Source organism: Orcinus orca, chromosome 2, assembly GCF_937001465.1.
Source record: "Orcinus orca chromosome 2, mOrcOrc1.1, whole genome shotgun sequence".
In the NCBI taxonomy this organism is placed as follows: Eukaryota; Metazoa; Chordata; class Mammalia; order Artiodactyla; family Delphinidae; genus Orcinus; species Orcinus orca.
In genome coordinates this window covers 161,014,974-161,037,818 of record NC_064560.1, presented here as the reverse complement: position 1 = coordinate 161,037,818, position 22,845 = coordinate 161,014,974, and the positions used below count along the sequence as shown (strand labels likewise).

Below are 22,845 nucleotides of genomic sequence, written 5' to 3'. Positions count from 1 at the left end.
CTGGAATATAGAGGAAAAAGACCAGAGACAGAAAACATGAAGGGAAAAATGTCAAGAGGAGTAGAGCAACTAAAAGAACCAATCAATACCTGTCCAACAGGAGTTCCAGGAATAGTGACAGAGAAAAAAAAAATTAAATAATAGAAGAACATACCCCAGAGTTGATATAAGATATAAAAATTCAGATTGAAAGGGCTTATTAAGTATAGAACAGGATGAGTTTGTAAAAGAAAAAAAGATTCATTCTGAAATTTCAGAACAGGTATAAAGAGAACACACCAAAAGCTTTGGGGCGGGGGCCGGGTTAGGGGAAACAGGTTACTACAAACAAGTAACAATTTCAGGGATTCCATTGACACATGGGATGCAAGAAAGCAATGGGGTAGAGCAGAGCAGACCAGCTGTGGGAGATGCTTGACATTCCAGCCAGAGAAGTGGCCACTGGTGGAGTGGCCAGGGACCACTTACACCTGAGACGGATGATAGACCAGCACATACCAGAGGTAGAAGTCCAAGTAAAATGTTGAAGGAACAGCCTCATTGAGCAACCAAGAGTGTCAGTCGTACCCAGTGCAATCTAGCAGCTGTAAATATCTGTAGTGGATTTCCAGGTGAAACCAAGACAGGTATTCTTAGCTGAGACACCAAGAGGTGGGTAAAGCAGTATTGGAACATCAAGATAGCTTATTCCAAGTGAAAAATCAGACAATGTAATAAAGATATTATCCAAGAAAAAAAATAGAAAAGCAAGCAAGAAAGCAATGAAGTAATGATTTCAAACAACTAGGAAAAAATATATATATATTTTTTTTCTTTATTTTTTGCGGTATGCGGGTCTTTCACTGTTGTGGCCTCTCCCGTTGTGGAGCACAGGCTCCGGACGCGCAGGCTCAGCGGCCATGGCTCACGGGCCCAGCTGCTCCGCGGCATGTGGGATCTTCCCGGACCGGGGCACGAACTCGTGTCCCCTGCATCGGCAGGCGGACTCTCAACCACTGCGCCACCAGGGAAGCCCAGGAAAAAATATTTTGAGCATAAAATTCTATACGCAGGCACACTATCAACCAAGTGTGAAAGTGAAATGAAGACATTTCATACATGCAAAGACTTAGAACGGTTCTTATGTATCTCTTCTGAAAAAAGTTGAAAAGTACCAAAATACACTTTAGCAACTCCAAAGAGGAATCCCATGACAAAGGATGACACAGGATCTAAGAAACAGCAGAAGAAACCCACAAAGGCCATAAAAAGAAATAATGGGGATAGATTTGTACAATGTGACAATAAAATAATCTATTTAAAAGTAAGCATTCTGACCTTCCCTGGTGGCGCAGTGGTTAAGAATCTGCCTGCTAATGCAGGGGACACGGGTTCGAGCCTTCGTCTGGGGAGATCCCACATGCTGCAGAGCAACTAAGCCTGTGAGCCACAACTACTGAGCCTGTGCTCTAGAGCCCGTGAGCCACAACTACTGAGCCCACGTGCCACAACTACTGAAGTCCATGCACCTAGAGCCCGTGCTCCGCAACAAGAGAAGCCACCATGATGAGAAGCTCACGCACTGCAACGAAGAGTAGCCCCTGCTTGCCCCAAGTAGAGAAAGCCCACACACAGCAACAAAGACCCAGCGCAACCAAAAATAAAATAAATAAATTTATTTAAAAAAAATTAAATTAAAAAAAAAAAGTAACCATTCCAAAAACAGTATAAATAAAAACTGGGATAATTATGAAGCATTTTCTCTTTCAGCAAGAGAAAAGGAGGAACAATTACAGACTCTGTGAAAATTGTGGTCCATAGCTGCAATAAGCTAAGACAAGGCATTCATTTGAGAAATGGATAAACTGTAAGAAAAGAATATCCATTTCAATTTGTTACAGGAAATTCTCAGAGTAGCACAGGTTTAGGAACATAAAATTACAACTCCTTCTCTATGGATTCAATCATTCTACCCATATCTGTAACAAACAAAGTTACATAATCATAATACTATAAATGCTATTATTTGGACTTGAATTTCATAATGAACTTATAAAGGAAGTATGGAAAATTCAATTATAGTTACAAAAAATGTAAGTGTTGTTAAAAACTAACTATGCAAAATGAATTACAAAGTTGAAAAGATTTCTGGTTTCTGGTCAGTAATATAAGGTGTTTGAAAATCATCACTCCATCCTAACAACAAAAAAAAAGCTGAACAAACTGAAAATCAACAGCTCTTCTTAGATCCATCAGAGAATTGAGGTCACAAGGCAAACTGCTGCCCTCAAAACTGGAGAGACAGACAGGCAGATAGAATCATAATTTACTGGAGGAGAAACCTACATGGAAACCAGACTACATTCTTTAATCCAGGACATCAGGACCAGTTTTCAACAAAAAGTTACAAGGCAAACTAAAAGGCAAACAACACAGTTTGAAGAGATGGAGCAAGCATCAGAATCAAATTCAGATATGTCAGGGATGTTGGAATTATCAGACCAAGTATTTAAAACAGCTATGATTAATATGCTAAGACCCCTGGGCTTCCCTGGTGGCGCAGTGGTTGAGAGTCCGCCTGCCAATGCAGGGGACACGGGTTCGTGCCCCAGTCCGGGAGGATCCCACATGCCGCAGAGCGGCTGGGCCTGTGAGCCATGGCCGCTGGGCCTGCGCGTCTGGAGCCTGTGCTCTGCAACGCGAGAGGCCACACAGTGAGAGGCCCACGTACCGCAAAAAAAAAAAAAAAAAAAAGAATAGATGGGCAAGAAGAAAGATGGAAATTCTAAAAAGGAATCGAAAAGAAATCTAGAGATCAAAAACAGAAATGAAGAATGTGATAGCTTCTGATAGACTTTGGTGGGCTCGTTAGTAGGCTGGACATGGCTGAGGAAGAAGCATGAGGAGATATGTCAATAAAAACTTCCAAAACTGTAAAGCAAAGAGAAAAAATGGAACAGAATATTCAAGTTCCATGGGACAACTAAAGAAGGCATAACATAGGTATTCCTTTTGGGAATGTCAGAAAGACAATTTCCTCAAATTAATATTAGACACCAAATATTAGACACACATCCAGAAAGCTCAAAGAACAATAAGCAGGGTAAATGTCCCCCAAATTACACACTGGCATATGATATTCAAACTGTAAAAAATCAAAGATTAAAAAATTTTGAATGAGGCCAGAGGGGGGAAAATATCTCATCTATAGAGGAACAAAGATAAGAACTAACATCTGACTTCTCAAAAATTGTGCAAGTAAGCAGAGAGTGGAGGGACTTCCCTGGTGGCGCAGTGGTTAAGAATCTGCCTGCCAATGCAGGGTACACAGGTTCGATCCCTGGTCCAGGAATATTCCACATGCCATGGGGTAACTAAGTCCGTGTGCCACAACTACTGAGCCTGTGCTCTAGAGCCCACGAGCACAACTGCTGAGCCTGCGTGCCACAACTACTGAAGCCCACGTGACTAGAGCTCGTGCTCTGCAACAAAAGAAGCCACCACAATGAGAAGTCCGCGCACCGCAAGGAAGAGTAGCTCCCGCTCACCGCAACTAGAGAAAGCCCATGCGCAGCAACTAAGACCCAACGCAGCCAAAAATAAATTAATTTAAAAAAAAAAGAAGAGAGTAGAGTGAAATATTTAAAGTGTTGAAGAGAAAGAAACATTAACCTAGAATTCTGCATCCTGAGAAATTATCATTCAAAAGTGAAGGAGAAATAAAGACTTTCTCAGACAAACAAAAACTGAGAGAATTTGTTGCCAATAGACCTGCCTCGTCAGAAATGTTAAAGGAAGTTCTTCAGGGAGGAGGAAAATAATATAGGTCGGAAACTCAGATTTACATAAAGAAAAGAACATTAGAGGAAGAATAAGCAAAGGTAAAATAAAACTTTTTTGCTAAATCTTAGTTGATCTAACAGATAAAACTTTGTTCAAAATAATAAAAGCAACAATGTATTCTATGATTTTAGCAAAATGAAAAGAAACTGGGAGGCAGAGACAGAAGGAAGTTAAGAGAAGAGTAGGGACACTAATTTCCTCATCTTACCTAGGAGAGAATCAGATCGTTGATGGATCAAGAAAAAAGAGGTTTAAGTATATTTTTGTAAGCTAAATAGTAACTTATAAAATAATCAAAATTGCATGGGGCTTCCCTGGTGGCGCAGTGGTTGAGAGTCCGCCTGCCGACGCAGGGGACGCGGGTTCGTGCCCCGGTCTGGGAAGATCCCACATGCCGCGGAGCGGCTAGGCCCGTGAGCCATGGCCGCTGAGCCTGCACATCCAGAGCCTGTGCTCCGCAACGGGAGAGGCCACAACAGTGAGAGGTCCGCGTAAAGCAAAAAAAAAAAAAAAAAAAAAAAAAAAATTGCATGAAAGGGTAGGGAACTGAGAAGTGTTAAGTGGGCTAAACTCCATATCTTTTATGGAAAGCAGTCAAGAGTATACCCAACAGTTGATAAACCAAATAATAGAGACATAGAATACTATTTAGAGTTCTAGATATGTCCATAAGGAGGACCAAAACCAGAAATGGTCCAAAGTGGTTAACTCCAAGGCATGGACTCACAGTTGTGAGCTGGAGAGTAGAAAGCAGAGACTTTTTCTTGTCAATTTATACACTTCTAAATTGGAGGTTGAATTTTTATTTGCATGATCATGTCTGTTATTTAAATATTAACAAAAAGTAGAATTCTACATAGGAAACCTATAGGATAAAATTTCAGAGGAAAATCCATGGCAATAATTATATTATTATTTTGCAAGAAAGACTAAAAATAGGTGGTCAAGATTTCAACTCAAGAAACCAGAAAAAGAAAAACAAATAAGCCCAAAGAAGGTAGAAAGAATTAATAAAGATGAAAGTGAAAACTAGTAAGGGAATAACAATAGAAATGATAAAAGCAATAGCTGTTTTTTTAAGACATTAGAAATATCAAGAGAGATATTTGTAACTTTAATCAAAGACAAGATTTTTCATTTCAATGGTGAAAGAAAAGTGCATTCCTTTCCTTCTGAATGTGTGAGCCTTTACACATACTTAAGAGTACAAGTAAAACAAAAGCAAGGTTTAATGCTCTATAGGTCATCCGGGCATTTAGGGCCATGCTACCATGATAGATGATAGGTAGATAGATAGATACGTAGATAGATAGCAACAACACTGCTTTATTTCAGCATTAATTTTGACCTAAATTAAAACTGCTGCCTTATAATCAAGTTTATTCAGTCAACAGTCTTTTAAGTTCAACAGGCTTCTACTAATTTAGAAGACAGTGAGATTACTTTAAAAATATCTTATTATAAAGCACATTGATTTAAAGGCCCAGATTCCAAAAGGAAATTGTCCTAATATAGATTTAATAACATATAAATATAATAAATAAAAATTAATATTCTATGTAAAATAAACATTGCTAGGAAAACATAAATTGCTAAAATTGATTTTAAAAGAAATAGCCTGAATAGAGTAGTAACGATTTAAAAACTGTTGTCAAAGGCCCAGACAACTTCAGACACAAGTTCTTCCAAATTTGCAAGGAAAGGAAAGGCAAACTAAAAAAAGAGAGAGAGAGAGATTGAGAAATGAGAGCTTCCAAATTTAGCATCATCTTGATACCAGAACCTGGCAAGGGAGGCATTGAAAAAGAAAATCAGACCATGGTTCTTAACCTGGAGTCTCTAGACACTGGGATATTGATGATGGAACTTTAAGAGGATCCCCAAATTCTTGAAATATTATGGATGATTGGGAGTATATGATATACATATTATATATATATATACATATATATTATTCCGAAGAGAGAGCACAAGGCTTCCATCAGATTTTCAAACATGTATATGACCTACAAAAAGAACCACGACAATAGAGCAATTTCATCAATGAGAATAAATATGTTGTAAATAAAATATCAGTGAAATGAAACCAGCAATGTATTTAAAAACTATTATATGACCTAGGAGGTTTTACACAAGGATTTGAGATAGTCACCACAAAGAAATCTACTTATGTTAATAGTGATAATCTCTGGGTAGCAGGAATATAAAATTTTATTTTTGCTTTTTCTATATTTTCTAATTTTACTATAGTGAATGTGCATTACTTGTATAATAATAAAAGGTTACAAATAAATCTGGTAGCACATTTTAAAAACTATTATTGAGAACATTTTTAAAAAGCCATATATATATGTATATATGATGTTCTCTATTAATAAAGGAGAAAATCCACAAGTACATGTTTATGGAGAGCAAAAAGGTATTTAATAAATTTTAACAGACATATCTAAGAATTATAGAAACCAGAAATAGAATACTTGCTTAACGAAATAAAACACAGTACTAAACATCATATTTTTCTTAAAAAATGAATTATTAAAGGCACTCTGATTAATATTAGGAAGAAGACAAGGATGCTTCTATTGCTGATTTAGCCAAAATTATTACGGAGTTTCAAGCTAAGCTAATAAATACAGGACAGAAGAGACATACTAGCTTGAACCATAAAAAACTGTCAATTTGTAGGACAAAATGGTGAAATAGCAATTTCATATGGTTCAACATAAGACAAATTTGAAAGGAAGAGACATTTATCATTATTTGCAGATGATTTGAGGTCAGCCTAGAAAATCCATGGGAATAATAAAAAATAGTTACAAACAACTATGAGAGTTCTATAAAGAGACCAGTTAAAAGATAACAGCTTTCCTAGATTCCTAGTAGTAGTCAGATAGAAGATTTAAAATTTTTAAATATAAAATATACATAAATATTTTAAATATAAAATCAATATTTTAATAAATAATATTATAAACTTAAAAATTTTTAATGTAAAAACATATAGAATCTATAATAGCAATAAAAACTTTGTAATGCCTCAGAATAAATTTAACAAGAATTTTGCAAGATTTATGCTAATAAACTCTAAAATTTACCTGAAGGTCTTTGCATTAGTTTCCTGTGGCTGCTGTAGTACGCCGCCACTAACTGGCCAGTTTGGTTCCTTTATAGAGTCTCTGCGGGAGATACTGTCCCATCCCTCTCTCCTAGCTTCTGGTCGTTGCTGGCACTTCTTATCACCCCTTGGCCTGAAGATGCATCATTTCGATCTCTAGCTCTATCTTCACATAGTCTTCTAGATCTTCACAAAATCCTCTTTGTGTCCTTTCTGTCTCTTGCAAGGATTCTCATTTGATTTAGGACCACCCTAATTCAATATGATCTCATCTCAATACTTACCTTAATTACATCTGCAAAAATCCTATTTCCAAATAAGGTACATTTTGGGGTTCTGAATAGATGTGAATTTTGGGAGGACACTATTCAACCCATTACAGGCTTAACATGACCTGAAGAAATATACTATGTTCCTGAATAGGAGGATTTAACATTTTAAATATATCATTTTGTAATTAAAAAAAAAAAAAACTAAGAGAGCAACAAAAATTAAACGGAGATACAATACAATATTAATTACTATAAAAGGAGACAGGCAGGAGGAATAAAGACAAGATGAAACCAATAGAAAACAAATAGAAAGATGATAAATTTAATCCCAATTATATCAACAAACTCACTAAAAATAAGTAGATGTCAGACAGTTTTTAGAAAAGAATAAATTATATTATGTTCATTAAGCACACTTTAAACATAAAGACACAGATAACTTGAAAGTATAATAATGGAAAAAAGATATAGCATGGAAACACCAATCAAAAGAAAGCTGGGGGCTTCCCTGGTGGCGCAGTGGTTGAGAGTCCGCCTGCCGATGCAGGGGACGCGGGTTCGTGCCCTGGTCCGGGAAGATCTCACATGCCGCTGAGCGGCTGGGCCCGTGAGCCATGGCCGCTGAGCCTGCGCGTCCGGAGCCTGTGCTCCGCAACGGGAGAGGCCACAACAGTGAGAGGTCCGCGTACAGCAAAAAAAAAAAAAAAAAAAAAAGAAAGAAAGAAAGAAAACACAGAAATATAAGTAGGAAATCCCAGAATGTATTAAAATTAAGAAACATACTTCTAAATGACCTGTGGGCCAAAGAGGAAATCACAAAGGAAATTCGAAAATATTTGAACTGAAGAAAAATGAAAATAAAACATATCAAAATTTGTGGGGTGCAGCTAAAGCAGTGCCTAGAACGAAATCAATGGCTTCTAATGAATACATTAGAAAAGAGGAATAGTTCAAAATCAATACTCTAAGCTTTCATTTTATGAACACAGAAAATGAAAAGCAACTTAAAAACAAATAGAGCAGAAGGAAGGAAATAATAAAGAATGTACTGCAATCAGTGAAATAAAAAGTATATATACAATAAAGAAATCATCACAGATGAAAATCTGTTCTTTAAATAGAGTAATAAAATCTATAATCTCCTGGAAAAAATAATCAATAGAAGAGAGAGAAGACACAAATGACCAATATCAGGAGTTTCAAAATATGATGTCACTACACATTCTACTGATATTAAGAGAACATGATGACAACTTTTTGCCAATAAACTTGACAACATAGACAAATTCTTGGAAAAAATACAATTTACCAAAACTGATATAAAAATACTAACACTGACATATGTTAAAGAAATGGAATTCATGGATAAAATTCCATAAAGATCATCCAGGCCCACGTGACTTTCAAGGTAAATTTTTCCAAATATTTAAGGAGAAATAATAATCTCTCTCAAACCCTTTCAGGGATTAGAGAAAAGAGGAACACTTAACTACTTGTTTTATGAGGCTAACATAAATCTGATGCCAAAACCAAAATCCTTTCTGCATGTGGAGTAAAAAATTCTAAATAAAACATTAGTAAATTTAATAGAGATGTAAAAAAAAAAAATTTCATAATGACCAAGTATGGTTCATCCCAGGAATGCAAGGTTCATTTAACATTCTAAAATAATCAATATAATTCTTCACATTGACAGAAAAAAAGAAAAAAACATATAATTATCTCAATAAATACAGAAAATGGATTTGATTAAAGAAAAGAAGACCCACTCAGGAAAAAGATGCTCAGCATATTAAAATAGAATGGAATTTTATTAATATAACAAAAACTATCTACAAATAAACCCCAAACCAAAACATCACAGCTTACATATCTGATGGTGCGATATTGAGTACTTTCCCTCTGAGGTACAAATGCAATTCCGTGAAAGAAAGCATGGCTTTTTCAACATATGAGGCTAGAACTGTTGTATATCCATATGGGAAGAAAACCTCAAACTTGGCTCCTACCTTATACCACATATAAAAATTAATTAAAGATAGCTCATAAGTATAAATGTCTAATTAAAATATCAAATTTCTAGAAGAAAACATAGAACATCTTCATCACCTTGGATAGACAAAGATTTCTTAAATAGGTTACAAAAGACAGTAACCATAAAAGAATAAAAACATAATTGGACTTAATTGAAATTAAGAACTTTTGTTCAGTATGAGAACTTTAGTATGAGAATGAAGAGGCAGGTCACATACTAGGATAATATTTTTATTATCTATATGTCTATCTATCTATCTATCTATCTGACAAAAGGGTTATATCCAGAAGGTATAAAGAACTCATACAAATAAGACAAAAAAGCACAAACAATTTAAAGAATGGGCAAAAGGCTTGAACAAGTATCACACAAAAGAGATTATCCAATAGCCAATAAGTATATGAGAAGATGGTCAATGTAATTATTCATGAGAGGGATGCAAATTAAAACCACAAGATACTATTATACATCCACCAGAAAGTCTAAAATTTGAAAGACTAAAAAAACCAAGTATTGGGAAAGATATGGAGCAGTTGGGACTCTCCTACAATTGCTGGTGGGAGTTTAACTTTAAAACACAATTAAGCAGTATCTTTTAAAGCTAAATTTACTTCTAGTCCCTGACTCAGCAATTGTACTTCAGGTATACGACCAAGAGAAATGAGAATATATGCCCAATAAAGGACACGTGTAGGAATGTTCATAGCAGCTTTCTTCATTATAGTCAAAAACTAGAAACAACTTAAAGGTCCATCAACAGGAGGATGGATTACTAATCTATTGTGTATTCATATAATGGAATACAAAACAATAATTTGAAAAATGGACTACTAGCCCACACAACAACATGGATGAATCCCACAGATATGTTGAGCAAAGGAAGATATCATAAAATTGTTTGATTTCATTTATATTAAATTCAAGAACAGGTCAAATGAGTTGATTTTGATAGAAGTCAGAACAGTGGTTACCCCTGGGGTGGGCGGGTGAAGTGGCAAGAGGCAACTTTCTGAGGTGATGGAAATGTTTTATATCTTGATCTGGATGATAGTTAATCAGATGTATACAAATGTAAAAAGTTACTGGGCTGTAATTTGTACACTTTCCTATTTCATTTTATCTTTTCCAGACATAATTTAAAAGATGCTAAACTTTAATAATTATAAAATGAAGGGCTTCCCTGGTGGCACAGTGGTTAAGAATCTCTCTGCCAATGCAGGGGACACAGGTTCGAACCCTGGTCCAGGAAGATCCCACATGCTGCAGAGCAACTAAGCCCATGCACCACAACTACTGAGCCTGCGCTCTAGAGCCTGCGAGCCGCAACTACTGAAGCCCATGTATGTGCCTAGAGCCCATGCTCCGCAGCAAGAGAAGCCACCGCCAAGAGAAGCCTGCGCACCGCAACGAAGAGTAACCCCCGCTCGCTGCAACTACAGAAAGCTCACATGCAGCAACGAAGACCCAACGCAGCCAAAAATAAATAAATAAATAAATTTATTAAAAATAAAATAACAGTAAAAAAAATAAAATGAAAAATTTTAATTAGCCACACTTTTGCAATCAGATTGGCAAAGACTGAAGAGTATAGATAGACACTTGGGGAAAGTTAGCCTATTGTATACTGTCAAGGGGAGGGTAAAATGGTACACATTTGAAGGACAATTTGGCAATATACATGAAAATTTTAATATATATACCCTTTGACTCAGCAATTTCACTTTTGCAGTATACCCTAATGAAATATTCACACAAGTACTCAAAGATATGTGTAAAGATTCACAGAATCATTACTTATAAAAGAAAAAAGTTGGAAAAAAGATATGTCCATCAATAAGGGAATAGTTAAATAAGTTTTTAAAAATCCATGAAAAAAAAATCCACGAAATATCTTATAGCTATGAAAAAGCTTGAGGTACAACTATATGTTTTGACCTAATAGAAATGAGACTATGAACTGGGTAAACAAAGATGGGAAAGCCCAGGCTCCTAGCCTCCATTCTACCACATATCCAGTCACTTCTACATTCTTTATCTCAGTTTATTTATAAAATGGAGTTAATATTGCTGCTTCTTATCTATCTTACAAGTAAGGGGCAAACAAAAGAAGCCCTTTGAAAAGTAGAAAGCATTGTAGAAGTGCAAAGTATTATTCCTGAAAAACATTCTTTTATTAACCAAAACTTTGTTTTTCTTAAATCACTACTCAGTCCAGATTTCTTTTCTCTATCATATATTTAAACCAGTGTTTCAAAATGTGGGCAGCAGACAAATCTCCATCAAAATGGATGTGGAGAATTTATTAAAAATACTGAGTCCAGTCCCAAACCTACCAAAATCTTGGAACCCCTGATTTAATGGAAATAGGGATTAAGTCAACAGTTGCCCTTTCATTGAGAAGAGTCTGGGCTGAATCCCATTAATGGTAGCAGGCCATCAGGTCTGGCTTTGATCTGTCTTGCCTTATGGTTTGCCCTCACTGCAGGAGTCAAATGGGCTGGTAAAATGGTACAAATGGTGCCCCCATTTACTCAACCCCAATAGAAGCCAAAGAACATTCAATGAAAAGAACAATGTGATTGCCACTTTGTAGACAAACATGAACCCAGCTTAGCTTTAAGGACTGTAGCTGTTGGAAAACACCATCTCCTGGGCAGCTGCTTTGGCTACTGTCCCCAATTAACTTAGCAGAGTCTCAAAAATAGAAGGCAGCCTCTGTTCTGTTATATAATAAACAGTTCTTTATTTGAGATGACAATATTTACTTTTCCTATAGTGAACTCCAGCAGCCTACTAGGCAGTGGGCAAACAGTAGAAATGCCTAAAATGGAAACTTGAGAAAGCAGTTTAGCTAGTATAGTTTACTCTAACTTTCTACTTTACCAACAAGTAATTGGAAGATCCTCTCCATGTTTCTCTCATATGGATCATGGATTCCATGTGACTTTGTTACCACCATGCATATCTTTCTTGTTTTGTTGAGTCTTGAAACATGCAAAACACATGTGATGTAGTGAGTTCTCCAATACTCATGTGTTTAAGCAGAGGTGAGGGTTGTCCATCAAGAATGTTTTTGGAGGGATTCTACTTAGTGTGGCAGGTTTATCCAGTGACTTCTTGGTCTTTCCCAACAGCAAAGAGTCTGGTGACTATGTTTCCAAAGGGAGAAAATAATAAACTGTGATTATTAACCATCTTGGGTATTTAATCTCCCTCTCATAAGCAAGAAGCTGTGATTTATGTGATTGTGTTCTTTATTGTAAAAACCCTTTGTATACCTTTTTAAGCAACAAATGACCATTATTTGCAGTGTAGACAACACTTTTAACTTCCTCTTAGATTTTATTTTCCATTCCTTTTATTATATTGTGGCAATGCTCCAGAACATCTCCATTTCTTGCAAATCTTTGGGGAGAGGGGCTCAATTGGGTTACACTATTCTAAAGGGGTCATGCACATTGAGAAATGTTTAAAAAACCTTTTGGTTTCTAAGGTGGTACTCAGGAGGCAATACTGTTCTTTGGCCAATGAGATTTGTTTAATTTTTGTGGCTGGTGCTTGGATTGTCTTCAGAGATTTTTCCTTCTTGTCTCATTCTCCTTGTCTGATGTCACTTCCCTGCTAATGCATTCAGCAGAAGCAATCACTGGAAGAGAACAAACTATTTCCTATTTCTTATCTAGTCATTAGTTAGAAACATTTTAATTCCTACAAAATCCTTCAGAAACCCAAAGATCCCACCCCCCAAGTAAAAAACCTAATCTAAAAATTCTCTTTCCAAATCATACAAAGTAGAGACTTCCCTGGTTGTCCAGTGGTTAAGACTTCGTGCTCCCAATGCAGGGGGCCTGAGTTCGATCCCTGGTCAGGGAACTAGATCCCACATGCCACAACTAAGAGCCTGCATGCCACAACTAAAAGGTCCTGCATGCCGCAACTAAAGATTCCACATGCCGCAACTAAAACCCAGTGCAGCCAAATAAATAAATATTTTTTAAAAAATCATACAGAATAAATTTCTGGTTAGGTCAAAATTTGGAGTTTAAATTTTACTCCTGCTGATAGGACATCCCTTTTTTATGTTCCTACACAGAGTTATTGTTTACTCTCAAAGGAGAGCCCACTAACCAGTTGCATTAAAATTACTTGAGGTGCGTGTTAAAATGCAGATTCCAGGATCCCACTTTAAACTTAGGGAATCAAAAATTCTGGGGGGTTGGGCCACGGTATTTTTACAAGTGCCTCACGTCATTTGCATGCCCACCAAACTTCGTGATAACACTGCCCTTAAGACAAGCCAAATCCTTAATTTTCTGGAATTTCTAGTATTTCTTCCCCCAGCTAAGCCAAAGAAAGAATTGTAAGCATTGAAAATACAGGCCAAATCTTGTCATAGAATATGTATTCTATTGTAACCCTGTTTATGAACACTTAATAGCTTCTCTGTGGAACAGTTAAGCTGTAGTAATTACCTCACAGTTCTGTAATCTGTATGTCTCCTCCCACATGACATTTGCACCAAGACTATGGCTTATTTCTAGACAGGATGGAAGAACTACCAGACCTGTGTGGACTGTGCCACTTCACGTTACATTTTCTTTTTCTTAGTGATTTAAAGACACTTATGAAATTTCTCACAAATCTTGAACCTGAATTATAGAATCTAACTTAAGGAGGATAAAATTTTACAAGGACTCACTAAATCAGAATCATTTGAATCTGATCTCTTTATGGAAAATTGCTTTTTAGATAAATTGGAAAGGATCTGGGATTCAAAGTTCTTTTTTAAATTGAAGTGTAGTTGATTTACAATATTATATTAGTTTCAGGTGTAAAATATAGTGATTCAATATTTTTATAAATTATACTCCATTCTAAGTTATTACAAAATAATGACTATATTTCTCTGTGCTGTATAATATATCGTTATTGCTTATTTATTTTATTGGGAGTCATAGTTCTTATCCCCAAACTGCCTCTGAATTATAATTCCGTGTGCAAATTGTACAACCTCTCTGCCATATTTTTGTAATAGGAATAATCTCTCTTTGCAATAAGAATAATACTGAAAAGTTAAGAAAGTTCTGAGAAGATGAATGAGATCAGGCTTGTAAAATGTTAAAGGTTTCTGAGTGAAGGATCCTATAAAAAGTGTAAATTATTAGTATTCCTTTTATGGGCCTTTAATGAGTTATTGACCTGTCAATGATGAATCTGCCTCTTGAAATATTTCACTTTTTGTTTTTTAGGCTTACTGGAGTAACACAATCTGCCCTTAAATTTTCCTGCAGTATTTTTGGGAGCTTTAAAATTTAGTCAAAAACAAAAAAAGCAACAATACCTCTCTCCCAAACACATATGCACTCCCTGAGACTACAGTGTGCATCTTTATCTTGACTTACTAATGACTAGATCGATTGAACTTAAACAATTTGGGTCCTCAAAGCCTCAAATGCTTTGGGTTAGCTAAAGTATCACAAGGTCTACTAGCTTATTAGCAGTAAACGCTAATGTAGGAAAGTGATTAGAAATAAATTATTTACTTGATGTCACTCTTGGTTGTGAAATTATTCTACCCACCTATAGTTTCAGTTGTTATCATGCAAACTGCTCTTTTAAATTTTTGCTCATCCAAAATTAAGGATTTTTGAAAAATCTAACTAGAGACAAAGCAAAAGCAACACATATCTGCATATCACAATCATTAAATTCCTTAGTAACGAGGAACGCCTAGTTAGCTCAAGAGGGTATTTGAAGATTGTTTCAGCGTTTTCAATTTGCAAAGTAGGAGAAGGAATTTTAAAAGATCATTGAGGGGCTTCCCTGGTGGCGCAGTGGTTGAGAGTCCGCCTGCCGATGCAGGGGACATGGGTTCGTGCCCCGGTCAGGGAAGATCCCACATGCCGCAGAGCAGCTGGGCCCGTGAACCATGGCCGCTGAGCCTGCGCGTCCGGAGCCTGTCCTCTGCAACGGGAGAGGCCATAACAGTGAGAGGCCCGCGTACCACAAAAAAAAAAAAAAAAAGATTATTGAGTCTACTGGTTGAAGCTGATCACACTTTGTTGTCTTATTTAATAAAGTTTATAAGTACAAAATATGTCACTTTTATGTAGAAGAAAAAAGCTGAAAAAGAAAAACACCACCAAAATCTGGGATGTATAAACAGATAAAATGTGTTGGCAGACATAAAGAAAAGTGAGGGACTTCCCTGGTGGCAGAGTGGTTAAGAATCCGCCTGCCAATGCAGGGGACCTGGGTTTGATCCCTGGTCTGGGAAAATCCCATATGCCGTGGAACAACTGGGCCCGTGTGCCACAACTACTGAGCCTGCACTCTACAGCCTGTGAGCCACAACTACTGAGCCCGTGTGCCACAACTACTGAAGCCTATGTGCCTAGAGCCCGTGCTCTGCAAAGAGAAGACACTGCAATGAGAAGCACGCACACCACAACTAGAGAAAGCCTGCGCACAGCAATGAAGACCCAATGCAGCCAAAAATAAATAAATAAAAATTTTTTTTAAAAAGTGAGGAATACATGAAATGGTGTGCTGAGGCTGCTCTTCTTGGATAGTAGGTCCAGAAGGTAAAAAAGTTTCTGGAACTGAATAAATGACAAATTACTATTGAGAAGTTCCTTGCAGAGTGACGTGAAAGAAAAATATTTATATCCATATTGACAGTGACAAAGAGATCTGGGGATAGATCAGTGGCTTGGGTTTGACTGACATCACTTCTTGAACAAATTTGAGGTTTAAACATTCACAAATGTTCCTAATATTTTTTGAACAAGGAAGTGAGATATTAGCACTTTTTTTTCAGTGCGATATCTACCATTACAGCATCTGTCAGCCTTAACTTTAAACCTTATAGAAGAATCAGCATATTCTGATTTGAGAGTTTCCCCCACATGGTAAAAATAAAATGTGAAATTTCAGTAAATGGCATGAAAAATTTTCGTAGTACCAGCAAGTTTTCAGAAACTAGAGCTTTTACATAATATGGAAGTTTTAATGTTTTGAAGGTTCAGTAAATTATGTAGTATACAAAAGTGAAGTCTAAATTACCCACTCAGAAGGGTAACCCTAGAGCCCACATGTCTGGATCCATGTATGCAGATGGACAGATACACTTCATTTCTCCTGGGAAGTTGAGTTCTAAAAAGCTATCACTCAGAACAGACGGTTTTATGATTGCATGAAAAGAAAAGGAAAGACGACAAAGTTGCTGTAAAAATGAAAGGCCTTTTGGTGTATTAACAGCTGAAAACATTACAGCTTAAATGAAGATGTGAAAAAAAACTCAGCTTAAAACTGCAAATTAAAAAAAAAAAACTTATGCAGGCTTGAAGCATATGGACACCCACCCAGTTTGCAAAGAGGGCAATGGGAGGCCCAGACTTTAGCTTATTAAAGATGACCTTTCCCCTCTCTAAAATTTCAAAGCTGACGTTTCAAGTGCTGAGCAGACTGTGTGCCATATGTAACATGACCTCAGCCCCACTCTGCCCGAGCACTGATGGCATCACTAATGAGAGGTGAAAGGTCCTTTTCTTGCAGCTTTTTCAGAAACCCACCAACTCTTGCCTGTGAAGTAAGGCTCCTCCCTCCCCTCACCCCTTGATTTCAGGAGAACTGCATTTAATACACAGCCTCAAAACACTTTTATTACCGGTCGATTTCCTTATAACCACAGCCAAATGGCAGGACGTACAATCACATGCAGAAGAAAATATTTATTTTGACTCACAAGGCAAAGGGATTAAGAGAACATTGTATTAACCTTGCCTTTCATCTATGTTTTAAAGGGAAATTCTCCAGAGGCGTCAATTGAAGTTCTATTTTTTTTTTTTATAAAGAGTATCAAAGACTTTTAGGAGACCAGGTGTGTGTTTATCTGAGGGGAGGAGAGAAAGGGAAGAAACTATATTGGGGGGAAAGGCAGATTTCACAAAGCTGCCTCAGAGACTGAAAAAGACGTACTTACAGGAATCTGTTACAGGCACTCCTACCAGCCAGCTCTCTGCTCCCCCCACCCCCGCCTTTTTCCCCCTTGCTGCTTCGAAACAAAATAGCTTCTTTCCAAGCAGGTTGTTATATTCATGGCATGGTCAATTTCCGTTTGCCAAGAAAATATTTAGGCTGATCAAAGAAATTAGAAAATCGGATGAATAGAAACAGACGTTCCCACAAGAGAAGCGTTTCTCAATGTGAAGAGAGGCAGGCGGATTGCAGCCCACCCAGTTACTCCTAGGAAATAGCTCTCTTGCTAAAGGCAGAACTACAGGGACACCTGGATTCTACTGGAAGGCCTATGGAAGAGTCACGACTCCCCAGGAAATTCACATGGGGACTGGAACTTGGGACTCTCCGGCGGATGATCGGTTCTAGTATCTATGAGCAAACCTGGAGGGCCTTTAATTACGTTCATTAATACAGAGGGACCTTTCAAAACATGAGATCCTTTTGTTTTGCTTTGACTTGTTTATAATGAGCATGGAGAGACAAGAACACATTATCCTTTGCAAATGATAGAGGAGTTTCTCCTGAATTAATATAAATTCAGTTTTTAGATTTGTGGGTTTGGGTGGGGAACGGTTGATAGCAATTGTCCTCGGGACCCTTTGGTCTCCGAGTGTGCAACCGGGCCAGTCGGTAACAGTAAATAAGAGGATCTTCTACCTCTTCCTTGTTCCTGGGCAAGGCGCAGCCAAACCAGGTGAGGCCACTTGCTGCGGCGCTTCGATGGGAAGGATTGGTTGCCGTTGCGGTTTCCTTCCGCAGGACTCTGGAAAACGAAAAGTGGGCTCCGCTCGGGCAAAGGAGATCCAGATTCTCCTCTATCCCTTGCTCGCCTTGGGCACATTGGGGCAGCGCAATCGCCAGTGAAGCGTCGCAGACCTTACCCCGACGCCTCCAGTTTTCCAAAGGAGAAAGCGAGGGAGGGATGGCTCTGAAGGAAGGCAACTGTGGGGGGCCCTTTAGGGCCAAAGAAGACTCCCTTCCTGCGAGTTCCGCTTGGGGCAACGCGGCGCTACTAAGGCCTCAGCTGGAGGAGCTGTTGCCAGGCTGTGGGCTGAGAATCCGCTATGCCACCCTTGCCCCTCCCCGCCGCGCGTCCCTCACCCCCGGGGCTCGGCTGGGCAGATTTTCTTTTCCTTTCTTTTCTTTTTTTGTTTTGTTTCGGTTCCTACCGGCCAGGCATCCTTTGCCAGGAAGACAGCGCCCTCTCTCTCCTCCCACCGTGCCCGCCGCCGGCCTGCACCCCCTCCCAGCTTCGCTGACCTCCCCTCGCCTCCTTCTCGCCCCCGCCCTCCTCGGCCCTGTCCCCTCCTTCCTTACGCCCCTACGCCTCTCGGCCCCCAGAACCACCCAGGGGAACAACCCGAGAGAATGGCGGGCTCCGAAGCCTTCTCAAGTCTGGGCCACTGGGCCGGCTCGGCCCGAACGCCCAACCTCTGGCTGTAGAACTGGGCGGAGCCGTCCCCGGCGCAGACGCGGCACCCGAGAGCTCGAGCGCGGCCCCGGGGAGGGGTTCCTGGCGCGGGTGGCGGGGCGTGGGTTCGCCCGGCTCTCGCAGGCTGGGTACAGCGGGCCGGCGGGCGGGGCCCCGAGTACGCTGCGCGGCGAGCTCTCCCCCGCGCCGGCGCACACCTGGCAGAGCAGCTTACCGGGGACCCCAGAATGCTCCAGCGAGACGTTGACGCGGGCCTGCAAGCAGGGTGACGGGTGGGGGTGGCGGGTGAACTTGAGTAGAGGTAAGGAAAACTCCTACAGCCTTGCTCGAAGCCCTAAAAGCGCCCCTCGCGGCCCGCCGGCTGCCTGGAAGCCTCACCCTGCCGGCTTTTAGCAGGGCTGCGCCAAGTACAGCAACGATGTTGGAAATGGTTGCAAAATCCAAGCCCAGACGGGTGGGCGAGACGCGCGGAGGGGCATGCGTGAGTGGGCACCCTCCACCCCTTATTTAATTCTCCACAGCTCAGAGGACTGCTGCTTCAGACAAATGCTGCGTGGCCCATTCGGGAACAGAGGCAGTCAAGCTTATGTCCGCGAAAACCTGGATTCTTTAGAACCCAAACAATGTTCTCGTATGGGAATGCAAAAACATTTTCCATGGCGTGGATTTGCACCGACATAGAGGCCTGAAATGCTCCCCTTCCCCTCCTAACCGTTCCCGGCGCTCGGGAGCCACAGGGGGAGTTCGCCTCAAGCTCACCCGGCTGCAGAGCGCAGGCGGCTCCCAGAAATGCACTAATTGAGTCACAAACCACCGGCTGCCCCTAACAAAGCGAACCGTCTCGGCAGCTCAGCGCCCAATTTGTCCGCAGCACTTTCTTCCGCAATTCAGAAGCATTATCTTGTTTTTAAAAGTATCGCGGCAGAAACGTGGCAATTATCCTGGGCTCAGGTTACACTAAATGGCTTTAGGCTGAGAAATGGAAGAATATAAATGCTGCGAAGGTGGTGATCGGTTTTCTGCCGGGCCTGTATGAGGGTAGGGAGGCGAGCGAGAGGATTTCGGCCAGGGAGAGGGAGGTATGGCGCAAGTTCCCACTCTTGGTTCTCTTTCCCAATGGCACCAACCAGAAAGAAGTGTTGGGCCTTTATCCCTAGAGGTTAAGGATTCAGAGCGATGATCTCCTTCAGAGATCTGGAGAGAAGAGGTCATATCCCGACAAGACAGGGCCAAGCTTCTGGCCTCGGCTTTGGGTCAGGAACAGGTTGGGAGCTTCAGGCATTGCTGGGATAAGGAAGGGAAGAGAGGTCAAGGGTCAGAGGGAGAGATGAGGAAGAATCCAGTTTCGGGACAACTACACTAAAATTGGAGAGGGAGAATGGCACTGGGAGAAAACAGCCATGAGGAAAGAGGAGCCGGCCCTGATGACTGGGGAGAGGCGTTCACAACTGAGCGAGGGGCAGGCCTGGCCCGGGAGCCCGGGCGGACGCTGTAGGGTGGGAACCCTGGAGAACTGGAGAGGCCCAGAGACCACGAGGCGTCTCCGCATCAAGGGAAAAAACAAACAAACAAAACAAACAAACACAGAAAACCTCTAAGAATCTTCATCTCGGTCCACCAGGGTGAGTTTGGGCCTGGAAAATGGGGAGAAAAGAAAAGAGGGAGTAGCAAAAGGCGTTGGGGTGCCAGCTCCCGGCGGGCAGACGCCTTGCTCGCCGCAGCCGCCCAGCCTGTAGTGGTAGCCACGCTGTGCGCGTGTCTCTTTCCCCTTCTGCTCAAACCAGCCCCCACATCTTGAAGTAATCAGCAGCCGAGAAGGGACTCGTCCCCCTGGCATCTCAGGTTAAAGAAGGAGGTCCAGGAAAATGTGGTAGAGCCATTACAAGAAACCCGAGCCGCAGTCATCAGGGACTCCAATTGCCATCGCATTAGGATTGATTAGAGACCAGCAGTACCGTAATGACCCGGAAAGAGGGGCAGCCGGGGATTATTAATATCAGAATGTGGCGGAGAGGGGAGGTGGGTGAAGGGAAGGAGGGAAGAGCAAAGTGAGGAGGGAGAAGTTTTAAGTTACTAGGATTTATATATAAGTTCCGGCTTACCTGAGGAAACCAGATAGTCAGTGAATCACGCAAACAATAAATCTAATTCCATCTAAAATTTCACGAAGCCTGATTATTTGGGGGGGGGGGAGGAAATCAATGTGAAAATCAGGCCAACATCTAGTTTTTATAAATACGTGTTTTTATAAACTTATTTTAAGAATCTAAGTGAAGAGATGGGGAGGAATGCTGGATGTTCACTTTCCTTACCAATGGGTCCCTACAGAAAGACTTAGGGAGGGCATTTTTGAGTCATTTTGGGTCTTCTCTCAAGGGCTATGGGGCAATGGAGTGGACATTTTCACAGAGTCTGCAGAGGAATAATAAACCAAATTTTAATTGAAACAGTGATAACTGGGTAGTGATTTTTGTTTTTTATTTTGTTTGCGACAGGAACGATCAGGATCCCTAAGAGATGTAGAGAAGAGAGTGGTTTGTCTCCTTCCTCGGACTATGAGCCAAAACAAATCAGCCCCTGATGGTCTGGGCTGAAACGCAGCTCACTGGATAATTAACTCCATCTTTGCAGTCCACCCTAACTGTTTATTTAGTGTCACCCTGCATTACCATCACTAGCACTTTCCTCTGAACAGGAGGAGCTGCAGGCTTTCACCTCCCAAAAGGAAATTCTTCTTAGCTTAGACAGATGCAGTATACAGGATGTACATTAGCTGACAAAAAAGTTGATTGGAAATTCAGTGGAAGATAAGAACTCTTGCCCTGAGGTAATATTAATAAAGCAAAAGAGGCAAGAGTGTCTTAGGTTCTTAAGAACAGATTCTTACAACACTCTCCTTCACTTTCCAGAAAGGTGCTTGGCATCTATCTAATGTTGAGTGGTGTCTTCTGACTCAAATCTGGCGGTTGGCAAGTCTCTGGGCCTGAGCCTTCGCAGAGCGCAGCTTAAATCTGCCCTCTTCCCCCCAGGTGGCCAACCCACCTTCCTCAGTCCTCCATGGGTGCCCCCACCTTTTTAACCACACCACCACTCAGTGTGGCGGGTCCCCACCAGCTGAGTTAGACGCCCCTGCTCAGACTTCAGAGTCTACTCGCCCTTTGCTGCCTGGGTGCCCGATATCAGCACAGCACGCTCTGTGAGACCTCACAGCTCCTGGTCCTGGGGAAGCAGGCGCAGGCGCCAATAGTCGTGAGGAAGGGAGAGGAACGAGAGAGAGAAGGAAAAAAGAAAAAGAGAATAGAGGGATCCAGATAGAGAGGAGAGGGTGTGGCGTGAGAGAGAGAGAGAGAGAGAGAGAGAGAGAGAGAAACGCGGAGAAGAATGAGAATGAGGCAGCGAGGGAACGAAAGGGACAGAGGGTGAGATGGAGATAAGAGAGAATAAAAGAGAGAATGAAGGAATCAGAGGTTCACACACACAGAATGAATGAGCTTCCTCTTTCAGACTGAAAAGAGAGGATGAGGTAGAAAGAGACACGGAGAGAGACCAGACCTGGGGACACACACAGAGGGAGAGGATAACCTCTCCAAACACACACACTCCAGCACTGTCCCCATCCAATCTGAGTTCCCTCGCGGCGGTGTGTCTCAGCCTTTCTCTCTCCTCTCTCTTCCTTCCCCGACCCCGGAACAATGTGGAGACTGTATTTTCAGGAGCCGCGCGGGGCGGCACGGTTTTTAGCAGCAAGCTGGGCTCGCAGCCCGCTCTGTTTGTCCAGGTGTGGGCAGGGGGCGGCAGCCTCCCGGCGTCTTGGGCTGCCGCTGCGTTTTCGCACCAAGGAAGCGGGAGGCTCTGCTCGCATGTTTCCCGCTTCCAGGAGAAAACTCCCTCCCTACCTCCATACATAAATATATTAGGGGAACAGACAAATCTTCATTGTTCAGAAATAAGCCAAGGAGGCCGGCCGGCTCCCCTTGGCCCGGCCAAGCGAGGCTGGAAGGAAGGGAGGGAGAGAGAGGCGGGGGCCGCGCGGATCCGGTGTCACGTTGCAGATTCCCACTAAAGATAACGAAACGTGATCTATTTTTCAGAACAGCAAGTGGATGGGAAAGAACCTTGACAACACAAAACTCATTTACTAATGGAC

At 40.8% G+C, this 22,845-nt stretch overlaps 1 pseudogene; it reads left to right on the top strand.

Moving 5' to 3' along the window:
• Window positions 1-410: 410 nt before the first annotated feature.
• On the top strand, window positions 411-659 carry LOC101277954 (SNRPN upstream reading frame protein-like; annotated as a pseudogene).
• Window positions 660-22,845: the final 22,186 nt, after the last annotated feature.